This window comes from Pinus tabuliformis, chromosome 2_2, assembly GCF_031772625.1.
Source record: "Pinus tabuliformis cultivar Carrire ecotype Pingquan chromosome 2_2, CPIR1, whole genome shotgun sequence".
Classification (NCBI taxonomy): domain Eukaryota; kingdom Viridiplantae; phylum Streptophyta; class Pinopsida; order Pinales; family Pinaceae; genus Pinus; species Pinus tabuliformis.
The window spans coordinates 937855973-937873752 of record NC_142300.1 but is presented as its reverse complement, the minus strand read 5'-3'; the positions used below and the strand labels follow the sequence as shown (position 1 = coordinate 937873752).

The window sequence follows — 17780 nt, the reverse complement described above, 5'->3', positions numbered from 1 at the left end:
ATCTACTTGTGGGCACTTGTCGGTGCCATGATTAGTGCATATTGGTATATTGGTAATGCAACAAGGAGAGCTTTAATTAATATCACTCTTCCAACCATATTTAACCACATCATTCCCCAGTTCTTTATCCTGTCTTGCATTTTCCCAGTTTGTTTTGTCCATATTTCTGCCTTCATGATCTCTTTTGATATTGGTAATCCCAGATAGAGAAAGTGATTCCAATTTTCCTGTGCTGGGATTTCCATGATTTGGGAAATTATTTGCATAGTTTGTGGTGGAATGTTCCACCCATAGATCTTGCATTTTGTATTGTTCAAAATTCCACCTGACACCTGCATAAATGCATCCATTATTTTTTTGAATCTTCTTACTATTATTGTTGATGCTCCTCCCATCAACAATGTATCATCTGCAAACAAGGAGTGATTTATGGTCTTTATTCCTTTTGCTATTCTCAGTCCTGTTATAGTTATTTCTTTTCTCTGTGTTTCCAATGCTCTACTAAGAGTTTCTGCCATTATTATATATAGAAATGGTGATAGAGGGCAGCCTTGCCTGAGGCCTCTTGTGCTTTGAAAAAATTCACTGGGTCTTCCATTGATGAGGGGGGCTATCTAGTGAGTGGATATGCTTTCTTGTATCACTTCTATTATTTCTTTTGAGAAGTCCATTTTCTGAATTACAACCAGTAGATATGAGTGGCTAACTCTATCGAAAGCGTTTTCCATATCTAGTTTGATTATCATACCTTTTTCTTGTTTTAAGATACAGGAGTGGACAGCTCTTGAACTATGATGACATTGTCAATGATTTCTCTGTTTGGGACAAACCTTCCTTGGTTTTCTGAGATGATTAAGTGTAGCACTTTCTTTATTCTATTTTCCACAATTTTTGTTATTATCTTGTAGGAGGAATTGCACAAAGAAATGGGCCGGAACCTATTGAAGGTGGATGGATTTGCTTCCTTTGGAACCAGAGCAAGATAGGAAGATCTTGTGTGGCCTCCCATTTTTTTTAAAAACATTCTTTGTCATTCTTAAGAAATTCTTTATGATTGTATACCAATGATTTCTATAGAAGGCTATTGTGGATCCATCTGGCCCGGGCGCTTTGTCCGAATGCAGGCTCCAAATGGCCTCCACAATTTCTTCATTTATGAGGTCCTTACACATGTCTTTGTTTTGTTCTTTTTTGATTTTCTTCTTTGTGTGTTGCAAAATTTATTCATATTCAGCCGTTTCCTCCATTGCTGACAGTAAGTTTTTGAAGTGCTTGTGGGCTGCTTTTTTTTATTTCTTCCGCTCCTTTAATTTCTTGATTTTCCACTTGTATTTTTTCTATCTGGTTTCTAACTATTCTGGTTTTCATATTGTTATGAAGAAAGGACGTATTCTTATCCCCTACCTTGAGCCAGAGGATTTTAGATTTCAATCTTGCCTCTTCCTCCTCTTTCCTGTTTTCCCTATATATCTCCCAGAAAATTTCTTTCTCTTTAAGGTAGTCTTGCTTGCTTTCTTCTTTACATTCTTTTTCAGCCTGCATGCTGTCCATTTTCTGTTGTAGCTCTTTTTTCTTTTCCTTTTTTTTTTTTTTTATTTCATTTAACCTTGCCCATTCCTTTAGCTTGGTTCTTACACTTTTTAATTTTGTCTCCCATATGTACTATGGTGAGCCTGATATTCTTGGTGCCCATGCTGCTTTAACTAATTCACTGATTTCTATGCTATTATCCAAGATTGAGCTGTACCTGAATGGGAGTGGGCCTTGGTTTTCCATTTTTCCCATTGCTATTACAACCGACTTATGATCAGAAGCTGTGGTGTGAATGATTTTGGATTTGATAGAGCTGTACAGTGTTGCTATGTTGTCTTGAATCAGGATTCTGTCCAGTCTTTATTTTATGTTACTTTTACCCACTCTCTTGTTATTCCAGGTATATTTTCCATTGTTTGGAGGAATGTCTAGAAGGCTATATTGTTCCATTATTTCTTCTAAAGAGTTCCTGGATGGATCCACTTGAAAGTTTCCTCCAAACTTTTCCTCTATACTTCTAACCAGATTTAAATCTCCTCCTAAAATTATTTTTCCAGCTTGTGTTTCTTGTAATACTTCCTTTATTGTTGCCCAACACTGTTCTTTCTCCTTATAGTGGTTGGGGGCATATATATTTATCACCCTATATTTCTCTTCTGTGTTGGTCCTCCTAAGATCCGTTAAAATCCAGTGCTGCCCTGTTTTTTCCCCATTAATTCCCACCTTCCTTTTTTCCAGATTGTGCATATGCCTCCTAATGCTCCAGTTGCCTGGATTGCTTCCCCTTCATATTGCCTGAACTTTTTTTTAAGATTTTCCGATTCTTGGTTGTTTACTTTTGTCTCTTGGATCATAAGGATATCTGGGTTCTCTTTTGTCAAAATATCTCTTGTTGCATTTTCCTTAACAGGTGAGCCCATTCCTCTGCAGTTCCAAGAGACTATTATCATTATTTACTTGTTGGGTGGTGCATGGCTCCTTTCCCCTTATGCTGGTTTTTCTCCATATTTCCTGTACTTTTCCCTAGATAAGTTTCCATGGGTTGCTGTGTTCCTACGACCATTTCTTTTGCTACTGCTTCATCCCTTATTTCTTTATTTGTCTTTCTTCCAACTTTTTTTTGGTTTTCTGCATTTGGGAATGCTTCTTTAGCTTGTTTTCTGGTTAATATCCTGTCTATTGAGGGAGGGGGAGAGAGGTGAATTGAGTCTCTGGGGGAGAGGGGGAGCCGCTGGGTGATTGGAGAACGTGGGGTTCCAGATCTAGATCTAGATCTAGCTTTGGCTCCAGGGGATGGGGGATCTAATGTGAGCAGAGGATCAAAGGGGTTTTGGCTAGTTAAGTTTGCTTTTGGCGAGAGGGAGAGGGCTTCAGCAGATTGTGAGGGCTGAGAGGAGAGCTAAACTGGTTATTTGTTGGCTATCTTCTTTCATTTGACTTGTTCCCATTTATTTTCCGGATCCTCAATCTTTTCATTTTCATTTTGTCTATTTTTTGTACATCTATTTGCCAAATGATCGTATTCATGACATACCTTACATTTGAAGGGGATTTTCTCATAGTCCAACTGTTGTATGTGCGTCCACTAATCCACTTTTATTTTGATAGCTTCAGGGAGACCATTTCCTAGATCCACTTCCATGCAGATTCGGGTGCATGCATGCATGTTTTCTTTAGATTCACATCTGTGTATGTATTTCCCAACCATGTTTCCTATTGCTTTGACTGAATCATCTCCCCAGCAGTGGAGAGGCAGATGCGACAATCTTACCCATACTGAAACAACATTTGGGACGTCCATTTCTGGGTCAAAGTCCGGTGTCCATATGTTCAAATACAGTCCTCTTGTATCCATATAATATGGACCGTTCCTGAATATCAGATCTCAGTCTTCTTTGGTTTTGAAGTGGAAGGTGTAGTAACCTCTACAACAAAATCTGATTGAGATCTTCCCAAATATTGCTATAGCCCAGTTTCTTTCTACCCAATTTTGCACAGTCTTGGGTGATGGTCACAACCCAATAAACTGCCCTACTAACCCACATTCTGCTAGGGAGAGCGCTGCTTTTCTTGGGAGTGCTGGAGGGAGAGATATTTCCGGTATTTCTTCCATTTTTTTAACAAAATTTGAAACTGACGGTCTGTTCTTTGCTGGACCCATTGTAGAGATGAGGGAAGCAAAAGATTTTTCTGTTACTTCTAATTCTTGCTGGTGATCTGTGTGATGATGATCTTCCTCTTCCGGTGGATCCATATTGCTCAAACCCCAGCAGCAGGAGGCCGCTGAGGGCCAATATGATTTGGGGCAGTGTCTGCCTACCAAAAACTACAGGCATGATCTCGCCTTCCTCTTTCTACCGTTCTGACCTCAGCAGCAAGGGCCACTAAGGCGCAATGACTGCTGCTTTGCGCTGGGAGCTGCTGCAGCAGCTAGGGCTGTATGCTATCCTTGGCTGCTCTCCTCACCATCTAGTTAACTATTCTACGAAATGACTTTTATTACAATACAAAATCAACTTTATTACAATATGTAATGTATGTAATAATCTTAAGAGGAGTATATTGCTAAGTATTGCGTGATCAAAAGTGACTCCAAACATGTATACATCTAATAGTGTAGATGGTATGCTATATGTTGATAGGTGAGAACACCCCACAAGTGTCATGTCTCATAACATCAATATTAATGAAATTCAATTTTAAAAAATGACAATATTATTGTGATAAGGTGCCACATACTAAACCATGTTTATCATTGTTATTCAAATAGTCTTATATAATATTATACACAATAAAATTATATATTATTTCAAGAATCATATACATTTTAAAAAAACTATATTGATTGTGATATTCACCACCCTTAAAGGATGACTCTATGATTTCTAACATTCCTCAAAATAAGTAACATGTTAATTATAAATCTAATTGAGAAATATTAAGTCATAAAAATTGCTTAAGCTTTTTTGCACTCAAGGGAAAATTAATTAGACTTTTCTAAGAAAAACATGATATACATATAACATAAAATAAAAATGATCTAAAAAACTTATAAAATTTTATATAACCCAATTTGAATATATATATATATATATATATATATATATATATATATATATATATATATATATATATATATATATATATATATATATATATATATATATATATAATATATATATATATATATATATATATATATCTATATCTATATAATTTTTATAACAAAATTTTAAAAACATAATAGTAATTCCCCGAATATTAAAATTCTTTAAATCAAACCTTAAACATAACAAATATCAAGTCATATATTTAATCTGGCTTAATTCTCACTCATCTCATGGGAAAACCAATTCAACAGTCCTCAAAAAAATAAGATAACACATATGGTGAGGAATAAAGATTATTAAAAAAATCAACCCTCTCAACAAAGTTGATAAAATGTCTAATCCTTCCACGTGGCAAAGTTACAAAAGTTTAATAACCAAAATTTAATAATTCTTAAATTTATATAAAACGTCGAAATATATCAAAAGTAACCTAAAACTTAAGAATCTCATTTCCATGGTTTAACATTTTCTTTAAATTAATACATTTAACTTCAACCAACCCCAACAAAATGAAGCTTAGAACACCGATTGGCACCAACCAATAAAAGTCGGCTCGGACCAGTGAAGCGAATATATATAGAACCTACACATCTTCGATTACGAACATAAAGTTTTACTTTCTCTCATTTCTTTCGAGTGCATATAAGTGGAGAGAACCCCACGGAAAAAAAAAAAAAAAAAGTGGAGAGAACCCATAGCTCTCTGAAGTCTGGATCAAAACCTGCGCAGCTCTCATAGAATTTTTTGTACCTATCGAGCTGACGTAGATTTTCAGAATGATGCAGACAGATCCCACGGCAGAACCGACAATCGATTCCCAGCAGCAACAACATCAAGAACAATTGATGATGCCCCTGCCTCCCGAAGCTAGGTTTTGGCCCCAGCAACCGCAACCCCAACCCCAACCTCAGGTTATGGTGCAGCAATCCTCGCAACAAGTGAACTCCACAGACGAGATTAGGACCCTCTGGATCGGGGGTTTGCAGCATTGGATGGATGAGAATTATCTGCAGCAATGTTTTGCTTCTACCCCGGACCTTCTTTCCCTTAAGATCATTCGCAATAAGCAGACTGGACTTTCAGAGGGTTATGGCTTCTTGGATTTTGTAAGCAATGCAGCAGCCTAGATGGTTCTCCAAAATTACAATGGTGTACAGATGCCCAGGGCTGAACAATTTTACAAGCTAAATTGGGCAACAAAAACTGGAGAAAATCGTTCTGAAGATTTTACTATATTCGTGGGAGATTTGGCATCGGATGACACAGCTGAGCTGCTGCGAGAGACCTTCAGAGCCATATATCCATCTGTAAAAGGAGCAAGAGTTATTACTGATAAGGTTATAGGCCGTTCAAAGGGATATGTGTTTGTAACATTTGGGGATGGGAATGAGCAGGCTAGGGCTATAACAGAAATGAATGGAATATTTTGTTCCTCCAGACCTATGCGAATATCTCCTGCCATAACAAAGCAGACTACTGTTTATCAACAACCCTATCCTCCTCAAGTGGTCGAGTTGGACCCAGAGAATGATGCAAACAATACTACCCTGTTTGTTGGTGGCTTAGATCCCAATGTGACAGTGGAAATGTTGATGGAGACATTTGGCCAGTATGGTGAGCTTGTGCATGCAAAAATACCTTTCGGCAAGCGGTGTGGATTTGTCGAGTTTCGCAACAGGGCATCTGCAGAGTTAGCATTGCAAATGTTACATGGTACAGTTCTTGGTCAGAGACCAATTCGGCTTTCTTGGGGAAGAAAGAAACAAGTGCAGCGTGCAGGGCCTTTTCAAACACAGCAACCAGATCCAAATGAATGGAATGGTATATGGTTCGAATTAGATTATTAACAAAATATTTGTTCATGGTATATGGTTCGAATTTTTGTACTTCTATATGGTTATTGAATTTCAATTTTTTATTTTATTTATTTATTATTTTTTTGGATATATATTCTTGTTACGGAGAAAAATACTTAATAAAAGATATTTGTACGTTAAATGGGTGAAGTTGGAAGGTATTTGTATTTTAAATAGGTAATGTCGAAAGTTCTCTGCAATAGGTTAAATCTATTAAGATTAAACAATTTTACTATTTTTGCAAGTTTTTGAATTAAAATAAATCAGCTAAAAACAGTAACTTGGTAGAGATTGATATTAACCTTTATAAATAAGATTTTATAAAACTTCATATCACCCTTTTTAGGAATAACTATGTACTCCACTCACTAAATTTTTTAGAGGTAGTTAAATTCTCCATTTAGTGTATATAAAATTTCATTATTTAACACTTTGAAACCATGGTTAAACTTCTTGCCTCACTCAATCAACGTGGATATGTCAACATCACTCAAGTTGGAATCACAAATATTGGGAGGTGATTACGAAAAAAAATAAAAATAAGATTTTATAAAACTTCATAACTCCCTTTTTAAGAATAACAATGCACTACACTCACTAAATTTTCTAGAGCATCATACTTACAAAAATTTTATATATATAAAGTTGATGTAAAATTAAGATACAAATTGAAATGTTTTATGTATGCTTCAAGTTGAAAGAATTTTTATTTTATTTTATTTTATTGCTATTATTTATTTTTATATATTTTTAATGGAAATAACCACGGGTGATTATATATTTACTAATAATTATATTGATGTGAATAATTTTTCAATTTTTGGAGTATTAATAATTTGGAATATCAATTTTTGGAGTATAGAAATTATTTCTAGAATCATAGGCTTTGGTTTGGTACCTTGGAATGTGGATATTAAAGACTCTTTTTGATAACTTTAATAAGAAAATATTAATCAAGTCTATTCTACAAACTGAATTTTATTACAATATGTAATGTAATAATTTTAATAGCAGTATATTGTCAAGTATTGCCGTGATCAAAAGTGACTCCAAAAATGTAAAAATCTAATAGTGTAAACGGTATGCTATATGTTGATAGGTGAGAACACCCCACAAGTGTCATGTATCATAACATCAACATTAATGAAATTCAATATTAAAAATGACAATGTTATTGTAACAAGGTACCACATACTATACTATGTTTATCATTATTATAGATCTAGTCTTATATAAAATTATACACAATAATATTATATATTCTCTCAAAAATCATATATATTTTTAAAAATATATATTAATTGTGATATTCACCACCCTGAGAGAAAAATGGCTCAATGATTTCAAACATTCTTCGAAATAAGTGACATGCTTATTATAAACCTAATTGAGAAATATTGAGCCATAGAGATTGCCTACTAAAAAATATCAAATTCTTGTAAAGCCACGATCATAAATAAGAATCTCATTTCCATTGTTTAACGTTTTCTTTAAATTAATACATTTAAGTTCAACGAACCCCAACAAAATGAAGCATCCACATTTTGATAGTACAAGCCAGGCCCGGACTGGTAAAGGCGAATATATATAGAACCTATACATCTTCCATTACCAACATACAGTCTTACTTTCTAGTATTTCTTTCGAGCATGTAAGTGGACAGAAGTTGTAGCTCTCTAAAGTCTGATTAAAACCTGCCCAGCCTTCATAGAACCTTTACGTACCTTTCGAGTTGCCATAGATTTCCTGCAGTGTGTTGTGTACGAAAGATTTTTCTGGCATTCTTTTAAATATTTCAGAATGATGCAGCCAGATCCCACTGCAGAGCCCACGAATCACGATCGATTCCCAGCAGCAACAATATCAAGAATAATTGATGATGCCCCAGCAACCCCAACCTCAACCTCAGGTTATGGTGCAGCAATCCCGGCAAGAAGTGAACTTGGCCGACGATATTAGTACCCTCTAGATCAGAGGTTTGCATCATTGGATGGATGATAATTATCTGCACGAATGTTTTGCTTCTAGCCAGGACCTTCTTTCCCTTGAGATCATACGCAATAAGCAGACTGGACATTCAGAGGGTTATGGCTTCTTGGATTTTGCAAGCAATGCAACAGCCCAGATGGTTCTCCAAAATTACAATGGTGTAGAGATGCCCAGTGCTGAACAATTTTACAGGCTAAATTGGGCAACGAATACTGGTGGAGAAAATCGTTCTGAATATTTTACTATATTAGTGGGAGATTTGGCATCCTATGACACAGATGAGTCGCTGCGAGAGACCTTTCAGAGCCAGATACCCATCTGTAAAAGGAGCAAAGGTCATTACTGATAGGGTTATAGGCCGTTCAAAAGGATATGGGTTTGTAACATTTGGGGATGGGAATGAGCAGGCTAGAGCTATAACAGAAATGAATGGAATATTTTGTTCCTCCAGACCTATGCGAATAGCTCCTCCCATAACAAAGCAAACTACTGTTTATCGGCAACCCTATCCTCCTCAAGTGGTCGAGCTGGACCCGGAGAATGATCCAAACAATACTACTCTGTTTGTTGGTGGCTTAGATCCCAATGTGACAGTGGAAATGCTGATGGAGACATTTGGCCAGTATGGTGAGCTTGTGCATGCAAAGAAACCTTTCGACAAGCGGTGTGGATTTGTCCAGTTTAGCAACAGGGCATCTGCAGAGTTAGCATTGCAAATGTTACGTGGTACAGTTCTTGGTCAGAGACCAATTAGGCTTTCTTGGGGAAGAAACAAACAAGCGCAGCAACCCTATCCTCCTCAAGTGGTCGAGTTGGACCCAGAGAATGATCCAAACAATACTACTCTGTTTGTTGGTGGCTTAGATCCCAATGTGACAGTGGAAATGCTGATGGAGACATTTGGCCAGTGTGGTGAGCTTGTGCATGCAAAGATACCTTTCGGCAAGCGGTGTGGATTTGTCCAGTTTAGCAACAGGGCATCTGCACAGTTAGCATTGCAAATGTTACATGGTACAGTTCTTGGTCAGAGACCAATTCGGCTTTCTTGGAGAAGAAATAAACAAGTGCAGCGTGCAGGGTCTTTTCAAACACAGCAACCAAATCCAAATCAAAGGAACGGGGCATATTATGGTGGTGGACAAGGATACAATGGTGGTTATGGCTATGTCACACAGCCTCAACAAACAAATCCAAATCCATGGAGTGGGATTTATTATGGTGGTATCCAAGGATCCACTGCTGATTATAGTTTTTCCACAACCAAATAATGCTGCTTATGCTTATGCCACGCAACCTCAAGACCCAAATATGTTCATTAATATGGCTCCAAATGCAAACTATCAGCGGCATCCACAGTAAATTAGTTTCAGTTACAACAGCCACAGTAAATTAGTTAATAGATTTTTCAGTAAATTAGTTTCAGTTACAGCAGCCACAGTAAATTCGTTATAGATTTTTCTGGTCATTGTTTTTTATTTTTCAATCTGCTGTTTCTAAATAATAAATTTAGTATTTTTAATCATTAACAAAAAATATTTGTTCATGGTATATGGTTATTGAATTTTTTGTTCTTTTATATCATATATGGTTATTGAGTTTAAAATTTTCCCCTTTTTATTTTGGATATGTATTTCAGTTATGGAGAAAAATACCTAATAAAAAGTATTTATATTTTTAATAAGTTACGGAGAAAAATATTTAATAAAAGGTATTTGTATTTTTAATAGGTGAAGTTGAAAGTTCTTTGCAATAGTTTAAACTGATTAAGATTAAATAACTTTACTACTTTTACAAGCATTTGAATAAAAAATCAACTAAAAACAATAACTTGGTAGAGATTGATATCAACCCTTATAAATAACATTTTATAAAACTTTATATCACCCTTTTTAGGAATAACAATTCACTCCAGTCACGAAATTTTCTAGGACATCATAGTTACAAAATTTTCATATGTATTATTACTTTTTAAAGACATAAATTAACACTAATTTTTAGAGCTTTATTTTAGAGGTAGTTGAATTCTCCATGTAATGTATATAAAATTTCATTGTTTAGCACTTTAAAACTATGCTAAAACTTCTTGCCTTATAAGGCTTTGAAGTTGTAACACACAAGTTGTGAGACACTAAAGCACTACTACAGTCAATGTTTGAATCAAAACATAGTACGTTTAGCAAAGCTTTGTCTCATGAGTGCATTTGACCCCTAGGGCCATAATTGTGCCTACTAGCATTGAAAAGTGTAACTAGGTTTAGTCTTCATAATGACTTGTGTAATTATGATTTTATGTAAATTGATGAAAATAAAAAAAAAAAAAAAATATTTTTGTAATGCTTGAATCATGGGTTTCATGATCAAGGGATTTTATTTTTAGTAGAAGCTTCCATTGAGAGCTATTAGGTTTGGTCATCAATACATAAAGTCTAATGAGTCAATATAAGTATTGAAGACCCATTTGGGTATGTTACACTATAAAAGCAAATTTGACTATGTCATAAAACCTTCAAGCACTTGTCACAAGATTCTCCTCATTTCGGGCTTCAAAATAAGAAAAAGGATGTTCCTTTGAAGACAAGTCGACTTATTTGATGGACAAAACACTATATATAGGCAGCTTGGCTTTCATTTGGATTAAATTTTGGTCAAGGCAATCTGAGTGAGAAAAAGTGTGAAGATCACAAAGGAGAAGTATTATTATCAAGCAAAGGAGGAAGATAACTGAGTTTATTTGGATTTGTTTTAGGGCTAAATCCTTCAACATGTGTGATATTATAGTATTGTCTATTGCAGAAAGGGCCAAAGTACTACAGTCATCTTAAGAAGGTGGAATTGGCAAGGAAACAAGTGAATCCTCAAGCTGAGTTGAGGAAGGATAGTTTCCATCAAGCAAAGAAGGTTGATGGTCAAAGTTTCTCAAGGAATGAATCTAGGGTTTCTAAAGAAGGGCCGAAAAGTGCATATCTAAGCCAAGGAGCGAAATATGAAGTGTAGGCAAGGGAAGTGGGAGGAGGAAGAAGTTAGACTATCATTATCTCAAGGAAGAAGTTAAACAAGGGAGTCTTGTGACTTGGTCTTGGAGAGGTAAATAGGTCAAGGGTCTTGATCGCCTATATTTCGTGTCTCTTGTCTCTTTATTGTTTATGCATTGGTAGTTGTTTGATGAAGAAGAACACTATAATAATTTAAGTAAATGTCCTAATCTAAAGTAGTAAAAAACATTCACAATTAGTTATCATACGATCAGTTGCAAGTGGTCACAAATATGATAAAAAACTATTTATGTGGGTTTGCTTGTATAGTTGAGTTAAAGATGATATGTGTGTGTGTGTGTGTGTGCGTGTGTGTGTGTTTCATGCAATATTTGAAAAGAGATATGCATTTACTAGATTTGTTCACTATTATATATGTGTGTGTGTGTGTTGGATTATGAAAGATCATTGTATTATGGTTTTCATAGTTGATGTAATTGGGAAACATGGTGCGTTGCATATACATTGATTGCATGTACAAGCATGCACACAATTGAATGTTTGGATGTAAGAACAAAATTTTTTGTGAATCTACAAGGTTCATTGATATATCAATTTGTATATCTACATGATATATCAAAAGATATAGGGTTGTATAAAAGTTGTACATTTGCCTATATATTTGTTTGTGCAATTGGAGATTTAAAACCCTTTGCCATGCAAAAATATCAAAAGAATTGTTGTAGGAGAAATATGGAAAATTGTTTAAATTTTCCTGCTTAAAATACATGTCAATCTAAGGGAAATGCACTAATGTTGAATTTTGTATTATGAGATGATGGATATGTAAGTTATTGAGTAATGCATTACTTAAGATTAGATATGTTTTCCTTGAGGAGAAAATGTATGCTCAAAATGGAAATTATGTGTTTTTTATATGAAAACAGGCCATTAAGGAAAATACATATGCTAGAGTGAACAATGTAAGTCTTGTGTTAGGATTTGCATGATAACTTCTTGAAATCATAATGATAGTTAAAGTTCATATATTTAGATGAATTATAAACATTAGCATGTTATCCCTATGAAATTTCATAAAAACAAGGCATTGTAGAAAATGTGTGTCCTGTTAGGGAAAATGTACACCCGCAAGTGAATGCATGTAATGATTTTTGTACTTGTTAGGTGAGGATATTCACATGTTGCTAAGGATAAATGTGTACCTTCACTATAGAAATGCATGCCTGTGACACAATGTGCTAACCTATAATGATGTAAGCCCTAACTGGTTCTTCCATAGCCATATGAATGACCTTCATGGGAAGAAGATTGAAAATAAACGGTAATCCATTATGAGATGATGATGTTGGTATGTGTTAAATTATGGTATGTTCTATGCATAGAGCAGTTTACTTCTTTTCTTCTTATTAGCCAGAAAACAAGCTAAGACAAGAGACACAAGATGTAGTGGCTAGCCAGGGACGAACCCCAATGCGGAGAAACCCTTGGATCAAATCTTCTTTTATCTTCAATAGTTCAGCAAAGAGAAATAATACAAAATCAAAATTCTGTAAATTTATATCAGCAGCAGCAAACCCTAGATCAGCAAAATCAAACTTGGTCAAATGAGTTGAAATTGACCTCCAATATGCTTGGTCAATTTCCGGTCAACTCGCCCTTGAATAGTCTTAAGAAAGAACCCTTGAACAATGTCAAAAACACAATCAAACTACTGCCCAAAACTAGGGCAGTCAACGCTGGTCAAACCAAAGGTCCGATTGCCTCGGTTTTTGCGCCAAAATCTGCAGCCTGCCTAGGAGAGGCAGCCACACCAAAACCGCACCCTGGATGAGTCAATGCTTGGTCAACGCAAGTCAAATATGCCTTTTGTTGCCTTAGTCAAACTCGGCCAACGCAGTCAACAATTTCTGCATCCTCTTTCTTGCATCCTCTTTCAGCCTACGTCTTCTTGCTTCCCACGTGTGAGAGATCCTCTTCCTTGTGTATACCCAATCACACAAGGAGAGAGAGAAGAATGAGAGATGATGAGATGATTTGAAATGAATCAATCTCACTTATATTTATATGATTTGTGCCACACATTTAGTTAATGGCTGACCTTGACAATTTGTCAAGTAGCTACAAATAAATTCATATCTCCATAAATACTTGTTGGAATTGGATGATATTTAGATCAATCCCACACCTCTCGACAAGAGAAATCTAGGAAAAATATCAGCTGCCATAAATGAGGTGACCCACTTGGAGTTTGGCCCTAGTTTCCAATTTTAACACTCCCTCTCAACTAGGGAGAACTCCATCTGCAATCTGTCTGATCGTCGTTACTATCCCAGCCATCAAATGCACTGCCCTGCACTGCGTGGCCCTGCTTTGCTCTGCTCGAACTGTGAAGAAGAAGAAATGATCGAGGATGTATCATAGCATCCTCCACTGACCCGAAGTCAGTCTCGTAGTGTGTCATACCACTCTCACTGATCCCAGATCAATGGAGGTCATCCTAACATAGGGAGTATGGTAGATACAATGATGCATCCATCGATAGTACTACTAATGGTCCCTAACCCCATTTCCCTACTCATTGATCATATGAGAGGTACTTCCCACGAGTCCCAAACTGTATGGGCAGGATGCCTCGACAGGAGAACTAATCATCCTATCCACAAGATAACGAATCATCCTATCCACAAGAGAATGAATAATCCTTTCCAACAGTCACCACAGGATAACTAATCATCCTAGCCCACAAGAGAACTAATCATCCTATTCCACAGTCGTCACAGAGAACTAATCATCCTGGCCCACAGGAGAACTAATCATCTTGTCCTACAGTCGTCACGGGGTGCCACAGGGGAAGATTGAACCTTTCACTCTGTACATAGTGCACCACCAGGGGATGGTGAGTCGCCCTATGGTTGCATGTCACTCCAAGAAGTACCCTGCACCCCCCTGGAGCTCTCAGAGCTCAATAAATCATACTTGACCCTCATAAGAGGGTCTCTGAACGACACCAAGTTGTTCTCGAAAAGTCAAGAATTTGACCTTTCCCAGGGGCTTCGTCAAAATGTCAGTGACCTGTTCACCTATATCGATATGTTGGAGCCTTATTGCTCCTCGCTGCACCATATCCTGAATTTAATGGCACCTGATATCGATATGCTTGGAGCAATCATGAAATACGGGATTATCTGATAAATGAATCCCGCTCTGGTTGTCACACATGATCACGGTGGTATCCAATCTAAATCCAAACAGCTCACTGAAGAGCTTTTCCAACTAGACCGCCTCACAAGAGGCCACACTAGCAACAATATACTTTGCCTCAGCGGTGCTCAAAGTGACCGACTTTTTCTTCCTGCTCATCCAGGATATTGAGGTAGATCCCAAAGAGAAACAGCACCTGGAAGTGCTCTTTTGGTCCACCACACTGCCTGCCCAATCAACATCGGTATATCCATGTAGTCTCACATCTCCGACAGTATATCTCAACCCATGAGTAATTGTGCCACGAAGATACCTCAACAAATTCTTGGCACCAATCCAATGTGAGTGGTGAGGCTCAACCATATGTTGACTCAACGTGTTGACTACAAAACATATATCCGGACGAGAGTTCACCAAGAACATCAATGCTCCAATGAGTTGACGATACTTGATAGCATTTCATAAAACGGGTCCGGCAGGACTACTTCTTAACTTCTTGAAGTCAAGCTCCATCAAGGTAGTCACGAGCTTGCAGTCCACCATATCGAATCTCTCCAATATCTTCACCACATATTTTCCTTGAGATAGGAAAATCTCCCCTGACTTCTGCTAGACTTCTAGTCCTAGGAAACAGTGCATCAGTTTGAGGTCCTTCCTCTCAAATTCAAAAGCCAACTCCCTCTTACATTTGTGAATGAGAGGGTCTGCACCTGTTAGAAAGAGGTCGTCAACATACAACACCAGTATGAGAGGATTGTCATCTTCAACCTTAAAGTAAAGGTTAGAGTCAACTTCACTCCTAGTGAATCCCAACTTCATCAAGTAGCTATCAATCCTCATACCACGCTCGGGGTTCTTGCTTCAGCCCATAGACAACCTTCTTCAACCTGCACACATGAGATTCTCGATCATGAATCTCAAATCCTTCGGGTTGCTCCACATAGACCTCCTCTTTGATCAAACCATGCAAGAATGCGGTCTTGACATCCATCTGATGTAAGTTCCATCCTTGCGGAGTAGCAAGGGCTATGATCGAGGGGATGGTGGTATATCTAGAAACAAGTGGAAATATCTCATCATAGTCTATATCTTCCTTCTGATAGAAGCCACGAGTGACAAAACAAGCCTTATACATTTCCTCACTTCCATCAACTGCATGCTTTATCTTGTAAAGCCATTTCGAAGTGACAACTACTTTGTCCTGGGGTCTGGGGACCACATCCCAGACATCATTTTTCATGATGGACTCATATTTTCATGATGGACTCATACTTTTTTCATGATGGACTCATATTTTTCATGATGGACATCATTTTTCATGATGGACTTGATAAGCCCCAATTTTGGTACAATTTGGGCTCATTTTGGCCTATTCTACTTGCTCAAACCATTCATTTTTTATTGCTTATGCATGCATTTCTTAGTTTATTCATGTTGTTTGTAGGAAGAAGGGTAGGCACTCTCTCTACGTGACTAATGCATTATGATTCCAGGTTTTGGCATTAAAAGGGAGCAAAAGACAACGAAAAAGGAGATAAGGAGACAATGAGGTGGCACTGCGGGTTTTTAGGAGAGGATGGCCACGGTCTAGGGACATCCCTCGTGATTCCCACCAAGAACTTCGAGCTCTAATCCATCTCCCCTCCGAGCTTAGAAGCAGCCAGTTGTTCTACAGGAACAGCAGTTATAAACTGATCTACAGGAACAACAGTTATGACCATCCTACAAGATCAACAGTTAAACTCTAGTTGGACAGCCGAGCTCCTAAAATCAAGGACACTTGTTGGATCATCGTTTTTGTATAAGTATAGAGGCCTTAGCCTTAGATAGGTTGTTGAAACTCTTGTATTGCTATTGTAATTTTGGAGCACAGCTCAGTTTTCGTTCCTTTTTGTAAGCCAATTTGGCATGATATCAGATTATGAATAAAGAAGGTAGATTCTGATCTAGTTCTGAGTTTTTCTTAAGGAGACTATAGCTCTCAGGTTAGGGCCCAACCTGAGAGCCATAGATCCCCTCTGCTGTAGTATTGTTTCCATTTCATTTCAGCACTTTGAGCTTTTCATTTGCACATGCAATTCGAATTACAGGTTGTTGAGTTGGTCTTTTTCATGAGTTAGATAGGAGTTGCTTATGGTGAATTTGTTTCCACTTGCTTAGTGTAGCAGAGGATAGATATAATCGATTGGAGCTCCAACAAAAAGGCTGTTAAGGCTCACTGCCGTCTCATCTGGGATTGGAGTGAAGCCCATGACTAACCACCAAAAATACGCATTTCTTTATTCCATGATTGCTGCAAACACAGTCACGTTATGTTAGATGCTTCCACATGATTCACACCTGCACCACACTCCCTTACCACAGCTTCATGCACATTCTCCTTCGCGTTTAGGTTGCTGCTCATTGAATTTACAAGCACAGGTAGTTTAGGTTAATGCATTTTTGGTTGACTGACAGTCATAAGCATTTGTTTCACTTACACTGCTCTCTCTCATCCCATCACTTCGTCCTCCATCTTGATCACGCATACAGCCATATCTTTGACCCCTGCTCCGCTCTGTTATCTCCCAAAGTCTTTCACTTCTCACGTACTTCCATTCTCTAGCCCTTTCGTTGACATAGCCCTTTACCTTCCGACCTACTCCCTACACTCACTTCCCATCCTATTCTTTCACTTCTAAAGCCATCACCAGCCTTATTCCTACCTCACACATCTCCCCCTACCATTCCATTACTCCTCCATCACTCCAAACACTCACGGTAGGTCATCCTGTAGCCATTTGTAGACATCCTGTAGAAAACAGAGTATCCTATAGGATCCTCTGCAGGCATCCTGTAGGAGGCCACTCTCTCGGTTGCTGAGCATCTGAATGTGAGGAACGTCTGTGGATGGATGCTAAGGATCCCTAGGGACCTCTCCTAGCCTCCCCAACCTGTCCCACGCTTTCCTTCCTTCTCCATCCCATCTGCACAACCAAACCCTAGTTAGCACAAGATCACAATCATTCCACATAATTAAAGGAAAAATACAAAAAACATAACTTTCATGATGCAAGTAGTTTAGATCCATGCATTCTTACTTATTAGAGGTAATGACA

The 17780-nt window shown here is 37.4% G+C and overlaps 2 pseudogenes; both read left to right on the top strand.

The window, feature by feature from the left end:
- The first annotated feature begins 5590 nt into the window (after positions 1 to 5590).
- On the top strand, positions 5591 to 6490 carry LOC149196247 (RNA-binding protein L pseudogene; annotated as a pseudogene).
- A 1999-nt stretch (positions 6491 to 8489) lies between these two features.
- Positions 8490 to 9756, top strand: LOC149196246 (polyadenylate-binding protein RBP45A pseudogene; annotated as a pseudogene).
- Positions 9757 to 17780: the final 8024 nt, after the last annotated feature.